Genomic DNA, 9,523 nt, shown 5'->3' with positions numbered 1-9,523 from the left:
GTTTATTGATTTATTTCATAGATTCATAGTATTTGGTATAAGTTAATGATTATGGATTTAGATGCTCTTAATATTAACTATCATCACAGCTACGTAGGAATTTAAAAGGATTTTTTTTTTTATCAAATAATTCAGTAGTGTTAATCAAGAAGCCTGGGATGTCATCAGGCCCGAAATCCTATTCCCAAAGAAATACACGAACCAAAACATTATAATGTTTTCGATGTTAAGAATTCTAAAGAGGAAACGTATTCCGTTATTTAGACTGAATACGATTAAGAAAAAGAGAAATAAGTGATATGTGGCTTGAGATCACAAACTCCACTAATAAGTGTAGGCCTACGTGACTCCACCCAAACAAACTGTTTTTTTTTTAGCCCTTTTGGACTAATTGCAACACCAAATATTGATTATGGATACAGATGAAGATGTTTTGTAGAGAATTTCTTGGACACACAACCTAATTAAAACTGGAAACATAGTACGATTCTCGTAAATCAAATAAGCTCTTATTTCTTTATTTGCTACGTCAAAGTGAAGAGTTTGGAAAGCAAAATTGAAGAAAGGAGGCCAGAATGGAGAAATAGTGTAAGGCTGAGAAGAATAAAGAATAAAAGATATCGGAAACAAAATATTTCATTGTGGGATAAAAGGCTTAAGAGGATTGCATCCGACTTGAAATCCCTCTTTGTCTTTCAGGGTTTCACAGGTCCAGACTTTCCCTTATCATTATCTTTATCCTTTTCTTTTTCCTTACTTTTATCATCTCTATCTAAAGTCCTCGAGGGAATAATAGCTAGCACTCGTCTATCGGTCTAAGCTTCGTAGGTTGGTGACAATATGTAGGCCTACATATAAAAAGACCTCTTGTATATAAAGAAAGAAGAAGGGATTAGTATGACTCAAGTTCTATTTGATTTTTTTTCCTTTTTTTTTATCCTTTCCATCTGCACAGTTTTGTTTGTCTAATTAAACACCTAGTGAATGTTCACTTTTAACCCAAAGGACTTTATAGGTCTGTGGTGATTTTTTTTTCTACTCCACTGGTTTCGGGGCCACTTGTTGACCATCATATATATATTATGGATACAAATGTCGATATTTTGAATTGTGATTTTGGAATCACAACTCGAGATTATAGATTTTATATATGAAGGTTTCCAATCCTGATAATTGTTCTTGCTGTAAACTACCGTGATGTTTTAAATTGGTTATTATTATTATTATTATTATTATTATTATTATCCAAACTAAAACCCTACCTTGAAAAGCAGGATGATGTTGTAAGCTCAAGGTGTCAAACAAGGAAAAATAGCCCTGTGAGGAAAAGGAAATAAGGAAATAGATAAACTATATGAGAAGTAATGAGTAATTTAAATGAAATATTTCAAGAACAGTCTCTTTATTATTCCTGTTGACAGCATTAAGTAAGAAAATAGTTTTTTTTCTAATAAAAATCACTTCAATGAATATCTTGAGCTAATGCGAGAGAGAAACAGATTAGAAAACCACTTTCGAGTAAAATAAGAAAACGTCTCCCGTTCATTTATCAAATTCTGATGGATGTGATCCATTCTTGACCGATAAATTTGTTAGGACTAAGGTATTATATTTGAAATTTCCAAGTATAATTTTTGATTATGAACAACTAGACTTGGATACTGCATGGCATTCCCTTTGAAGTGACAATATTGACAGTTTTCTTTTTGGAAATATTCTTTTCAAGTTCGCTCGAGCCTTGATCCCCATTCCCATATCAAACGCAGACGGTGGACGTATTTTCCCTAAGCAAACTAATATACAATTGCCATACCTCTAGTATTAGGTAAGCTTTGAACTTTCTTATCAGGTGCCATACTTCTAGCCTTTGAATTAACCTTTTTTCGACATATTTTTCATGGCTATTTTGACTTCGTTTCTTCTACATAACTAGGGCAAATCCAATTCAATTTTTAAAAATTTTGTCTCTGATGAAGCAATTGAAGTAGTGAAACATCAGAAGTTGAAACTTTTAGTGAATATTTTGATGCCTCTGTTCATAGGTTATATATGACAGATTTATTTTAACTTTGTTACCGGTCTTATGATATTTTATAGTTGTTATTCATTACTTCTCATATAAGTTTATTTAATTCCTTATTTCCTCTCTTAACTAGGCTAATTTTCCTTGGCTTTGTTGCATTCTTCTTTTTGAACTAGTGTTGTAGCTTAGCTAGTAATGATAATCTCCCCTATATGATAAAGAACAAGTGTCTGGATTATATATACATGTTTATATATATATATATATATATATATATATATATATATATATATATATATATATATATATATATATATATATATATATATATATATATAATAATAATTTATTTCTTTATTTATTTATTCATTCATTTATTTATTGATTGATTTCCTGTCATCCTGAGCAGCATTGCCAAAGTATGACTGCACCGTCTCTTCCTGTCCTTCGGGTATCGGGAGAGGGATGGAAGGTGTGGGAAGGGTTGGATCTGTGTGTATGGTTATCTATCTAATCTTAAGCAACCATTTTTGACGGGTCCCGTACACTAGTAATAATGATGGTAGTAAATGGAGGAAATTGCCCCGTAGGATGAGATGCAAAGGGTTCCTGGAAATGCAGTTCAGTGGTTTTGAAAAGAACGCTGGACGTATTTGATTCAATTATTCTTATTCCATCGGATCGATTTCAGTAGTTTAAATGACTGGATTCCTATTTGCTTAGACATTCCATAATGGGGCTAAGAAATACGTTTTAATATTTTTTATTTTTTAAATTTTAATATATATGCTTTTATGGAATTACAAACCAAACTAAAAGTTTTTAACAATTAATGTGTTATTTGTACTGTTTTATATGCCATGTTGATTTACGTGTATATTCAAGTCCATTGGAATTTAATAGTAATGTATTTCAAGAGTATTGTAGTTTGTATTTAAGAAAAAACAAAATTATTTGGTTTTGCAATCGAGTATAGTAATAGTATTTGGGAGGGTGGGGGAAAGGGGGGGGGGGGTCCTAATTCAAGTTGGTTTATATGAGACCATTTTTATTTCCGCCAAGGAGATTATATTTTCAACTGCGTTCATTCATTAAATAAACTTTTAGCAGGATTACTTCCAAATTTCAACAACGGATAGGTATAATGCTCCAGAAGAGGCCACTCAATTTGTAAGGTGACCCGGTGTAGCAGGAAATTTTTCCCCCCCTGACTGAAATTCCCCCCGGGAAAATTAGCCTAAGATCGATTTCCCTCCTGGGAAAAGCAGCCCAGGCTGTTTTTCCCCCCGGAGGAACTTCACCCCTAGGATATTCCCCCCCTACCAGGCTATTTCTCCCCTACCCTCCCTTACAGAGAAACTATTTTGATGAATTAAATAATCAACGGTAAGTTTGAGAAAATATTAGGCTGGATATATATATATATATATATATATATATATATATATATATATATATATATATATATATATATATATATATATATATATAGTGAAAACCTTACTCTTCTTTCGTACTGTCCAGCAAGAAATGAAAAGTACAGTTGATGTTAAGAAGCACTATGGATGAGAAAGAAGATGATCAGTTTATTGCCTAAATGTAACCTTTCATTGTATTGCAATTTGTGTAGCTTTTCTATGAAATCCCATTGAATTTGATTTCCATGGCAAACGAAAAAAAAAAAATAATGGTTACTTCCACCAAGCAAAGGAGGAATCCTGTCCCAGAGGGGGGAATATTTTCCTGAGACAAAGTTCCCCCGGGGGGATATATATCCTGGGCTATATTTCCCCCGGGGGGAAAACCACACCGTTACACCGCACTCACTTACATATGCATATAAATATATATATATATATATATATATATATATATATATATATATATATATATATATATATATGAACAGTATATATGTAAATACATATTTATATTTATACTATAGCTGCAAAAGGAGAAATGAATATACTTGACTGGATTTTGCACTTTCGGCGTATTAATGACGAAAGTACTAACTCCAATCAAGTCCTTTCATTATTCCTTTCGTTGTTATAGTACTTAATTACTTCATTATCTTATGCAATTCACGTGGAAGTTTATGTAATTTCTACACACAGGCATATATATATATATATATATATATATATAGAGAGAGAGAGAGAGAGAGAGAGAGAGAGAGAGAGAGAGAGAGAGAGAGAGAGAGAGAGAGAGCGGAGAAATAATTAATTTTAAATAGACATTTACCTGATTCAGAAATCTAACTTTGATGGTTATTGGTCTCTTGTTGTTAAGATTCTTTTCTTTAAAAAATCAATCACAATTATGACGCATTTCCCTTTATTTACGCCAAATCATTTACCTTAGATGCGTATGTTACGGCATGTTCATAGACGCATGAAGAGTTTGTTAATTTGAACGCAAGTCATAAATGATATGACCTTATTATTGGCATCTCTCTCTCTCTCTCTCTCTCTCTCTCTCTCTCTCTCTCTCTCTCTCTCTCTCTCTCTCTCTCTCTTCAAATGAAGAGTTTATTAATTTGAATGTAAGCCATAGATAATATAGCCTTATTGGCATCTCTCTTTATATATTCTGTCTCCTAGTGTCATCCCCACAGTAACAGAAAAGAGAAATTTGGATACGAGAGCAAACTAAAGTAAAAGGTATTCTAACAACATGTAAGGAAAAGAAATGGACATGGATAGAATATATAATGAGAATGACTGACAATAGATGGACATTAAGAATCACAGTCCCTAGAGATTGTAAAAGAAGCAGGGGAAGGAAGAAAAGACGATGGGTTGACGAAGTAATGAAATTTTCTGGCATGGACTGGCACAGAAGGACCATAGACAAACGCAAGTGTAAGGACATGCCAGGGGCCTTTGTTTGGCATAGGACTAGTAAGGGCTGATGATATATATATATATATATATATATATATATATATATATATATATATATATATATATATATATGTATATATATATATACATACATATATATATATATATATATATATATATACATATATACATATACACATATATACGCATATATATATATATATATATATATATATATATATATATATATATATATACACTTTATATTCCTCTTACTCTGACGAGAATCACTCAGAAAACAAAACAACAATCTCTCAAGAATTGCTCAAGAGACGAAAAGAACAATTAAATTAAAATATCTTACAATTGTTATAAAAAGGGTAGAGAAAAAAATTTAAAATTATGTTAAAGATTTTATATAAAAAAAATTAAAGAAAACAACACAATAGAACGTAATAATGGTCGTAGTAAGATCACCTAAGATCGTAGGATGACCTGTTGTAGGATTCAGGAAGCCCTTATTTGGTTGCTCTTAAAAAGCATAGGATTTCCTCAGTACGGTACAGGGATAGGATGATGGTGGAAGGGGGGTGGGGGATAGGTCTTCATCCCTTTAGGAAATATAGTTCCTTATGCAAATTCACTGGCACACGCATAAAAGGCGTCGAGAGAAATATTTTCCATTTTCCCCATTTTTATGTAGACAAGGAAAACGTATTTCATCCTTTAAGGTAAAAATATAAATTTGAATTTCCAATTTGTTTTTTATGTAGGGACTCAAATTTCATAGCGCCCGGAAAAAAAATATGTACGAGGCCGTTTATCAGTATCTTTTGAAAGAATGTACTGTAGGTTTGTTTGCAATTGTATAACGACAAATTAAAAAATAGCTCATATATTTATATATATATATATATATATATATATATATATATATATATATATATATATGTATATATTATATGAATATAAATATATATATATATATATATATATATATATATATATATATATGATTATATACACACACACACACACACACACATATATATATATATATATATATATATATATATATATATAGACACACATAAATTATTATTACCTCCGCTATTAGCGTCAATAGGCGTAAGAGGAGATGATGATGAAATATAAAATTGTAAACATTTTGGTCAACCTGATCTCCTGTTCGGTAAATTTTTTTTAATCTAGAAATTTAGATATTTTTCAATTATTGTATTTAATTTTAGTGTTCTGGGAGCCTCTGAAAGGTTGTAGTGGCTGCTTGAGAAAAGATCTGGTAGTGATTAACCTTTCTGTCTGTATGAGTTGTAAACTTTTTAGAGGCTGTGAAAGAAATGCAAATTTTGGTGTCGTCTATAATTTTACGCTTCTATAAAAGCCTTTTAAACATTGTACAAATTGTACAGTAAGTACAAGAGGTGTTGTAGCCAGTGATGTTAGCCTTTTTGGAATCATTATTTTACAACTGTTGAATTGTTTTGATTATTTCATAAGAGAATATCGTCATTGCCATTATCAATATCATCATCACTTTTGTTTTGCCGCAACAAATGGTCTTAAGACCAGTTTCCATTTGCTTGGTTTCCAAACATTATTTCCTACTTCCCTTTGTTTGATTCTTATCATCTCTCTCTCTCTCTCTCTCTCTCTCTCTCTCTCTCTCTCTCTCTCTCTCTCTCTCTCTCTCTCTCTCTCTAGGTAATGAATTGGAATTATAGATTTAATTCTATAAATAGGTGTTGCAATAGAGAAGGTTATCCTCGCCGATAATTCATTTTTGGTCAAATTATTGCCATTAAAGAAAAAGCCTCCAGATAAAAAATTACGCTTTCTATCCTACATTCATTAGAGCTGTACATGAATAATCTAGTTCCTTTAACAAGTAGTTAACATTATTATTATTATTATTATTATTATTATTATACCACAGTCATTACTCCAAATGAAAGAAATAAAACATTGTTTATAGTACCAACGAAGCAAAACGTTCGACAACCTGTAGAGTGTAGACTCTCTAATATGAAAACGTCATATCCCTATGCGTTAGTAATCTATGGGGTTATCACTCGTAATATGGCAGTCGTATTCCCCTACAAGTATGCTCCGATTGATGCTCCCGGAAGTGTTTACTGAACCCGAACAATACCGCTCGGGGCATTGATCAGCGGTGTGGTGTGGTTCAGATGACCAGGAAACCAGTGACCCGTTGAGACACTAACGCTAGAGAGTCATTTTGGGTCCTTTGAATGGCCAAACAGTACTACATTGAATGCTGCTCTCTGGTTACGGCTCATTTTCCTTTTTCCTACGCAGACACTACTTTGATGGCTGCTTTTCCGGTCCCATACATCAGGGGAACCCCACTCTCTACGGGACCTCCACTGTCGTTTTATCTTATTCGTTCAGAGTATTTAACGTTTTATGTCTCATATTCTTCATTTATTGTTAAATCGTCACTGTCAAAAGACTCATGAAATAAGAAAGTCTTCAGTTTCCTCTTGAAAGCCTTAATGTCTTCAATAATGCGAATGTTTCGTGGGAGCTTATTATATAGTCTAGGGGCCGCATATTTAAAGGCTCTAGAGCCTACAATAGACATTTATCTAGGTTCCAATAGTTTGAAGCCATCTGTAACTGTTCTCGTGTCGATACGATTTGTAGTCTGGGCGATATGTAGCAATTCTCTTAAGTATTTTGGACGACCGGTTCTGATAACTTGGTGGGTTATTATACGTATTTTAAATTCACTTCTCGCTTTAATCGGAAGCCAGTGTAAATCGATTTGTATAGGGGTGATCCATTCTCTAGGTGGTACACCTTTTGTCAGTCTTGCTCCTCTGTCTATTATGTTTTGTAATTTCTTAAGTTACACTTTTGGTAAATTGTAGTAGAGTTGCAGTAGTCAATCATGGTAATAACACAGTTTATCACAAGTTTCTTTACGGAATTTTCGTCTAGGTACTTTTTTATTAACGCAATATTTCTTAGATGATAACCAGCAGTTTTTATTACATTATTTATTTGGGCATTCAGAGACAGGTTACAGTCAAGAAATACACCTAGATCTCGAACTTTACTAGATATCGGCACCGAGTCATTATTTATGTTCATTTGAATATCACCTAAGTTTCTCACGCTGTTTCTCTTGCCCACCACCATGAATTCAGTTTTGTTCTCATTTAATTTTAGTTGTTTAAATGTCATCCATTCTCTAACACAATCAAGGATTAGGTTTAGAGTTTCAGTAGTGTCATGCATATCATTAATGGAGAAGTAAAATTGTGTGTCATCTATAAATAGTTTAAACTTCACGCCCTGCCTTTGTAGTATTTTTGATAGACCAATAGTATAGATGCAGAATAAGATTGGGCCAAGTACACTCCCCTGGGATACCCCTCTGTTTAAGGGTTCATAAGATGAATAAGAGTTTCCAATTTGTACACAGTAATTTCTACCAACCAAGTAGTATTTTAGGTATTCGAAAGCTTTATCTTCAACGCCGGTGGACCGTAGATCATTTAGTAGCAGTTCATGCACAACTGTATCAAAAGCAGCACCGAGATCGAGCAATATTAAAATACATTTATTTTCATCCATCATTTTTAGCATATCATTTACATCACAGCAGATGGCTGTCTCCGTAGAGAATAGTTTTCTGTAAGCAGATTGGTTGTCAGGCAAAGCTTCTATCACTTTTATGTGGCTGACTAGTTGTTCAAGAATTACATATTCAAGCACTTTTGAAACAAGGATAGATATGAAATAGGTCTATATGAGCTTAATTCCTGGTGGTCCAGTGCATTCTTCAGAACTGGTGTGATTATAGCCATTTTCTCAGATTTAGGAAACTCACATTCATCAATGCTTGTATTTGCTATTCTTATTATTATTTCGGCTAGACTAGAAAAGTCTCTCTCTCCAATTACTTCAGATATTGGCATAGGATCGATCGCGCAGTTTGTTTTCTTTGCTCTCTTGATAATTCTGGTGATGTCCTCTTGTGTTATGTTGTTAAATCGTATTAATTTTGTCTGTGTGCCTGGTGTCTTATTAATCTGATGTTGAGTATTTACAAATGACCTGGTTATGTTTTCAATTCTGTTTTTAAAGAATACTAGAACATTATTTGCTAGTTCCTGGTCACTGTATCCATTAGGTAGCTTCTTTTCTTTTATATTTCCCATTATACCATTCAGGAGACGATATAACTTATTTATGTCTGTTGCTGCTTCGAGGATCTTTCTCCTATAGTATTCCCTTTTTTTCCTTCTTAGTAGGTAGTTATATTTACATGCAGAAGTTTTGTATTCTGCACAAGTACTTTCAGTTTTTAACCTATTTCACTTTCTTTCATAACGTCTTTTTTCCCTCTTTTTTAACAAAGTCTCTCCATCAAACCAAGGAGATTGGTCTTTTACGGTTATATTTTTTTTTCCATTGGTAAGCACATGGTATCATATTCACTTTTACTCACTTCATTATAAGTGGTCATAAGACAGTTAGCACACTTATGTCCCAACAGACGTTGGTCATCATGATCACAGGGAACGTTGATAGCATCATTTATTTTCTTTTAACTTCTTCAGTAAATACGGTAGGAGAAAAAATTTGATTTATGTCTAAAGTTTAT

The sequence above is a fragment of the Palaemon carinicauda genome, chromosome 3 (genome assembly GCF_036898095.1).
Source record: "Palaemon carinicauda isolate YSFRI2023 chromosome 3, ASM3689809v2, whole genome shotgun sequence".
Taxonomy (NCBI): Eukaryota; Metazoa; Arthropoda; class Malacostraca; order Decapoda; family Palaemonidae; genus Palaemon; species Palaemon carinicauda.
This window is presented reverse-complemented; position numbering follows the sequence as displayed.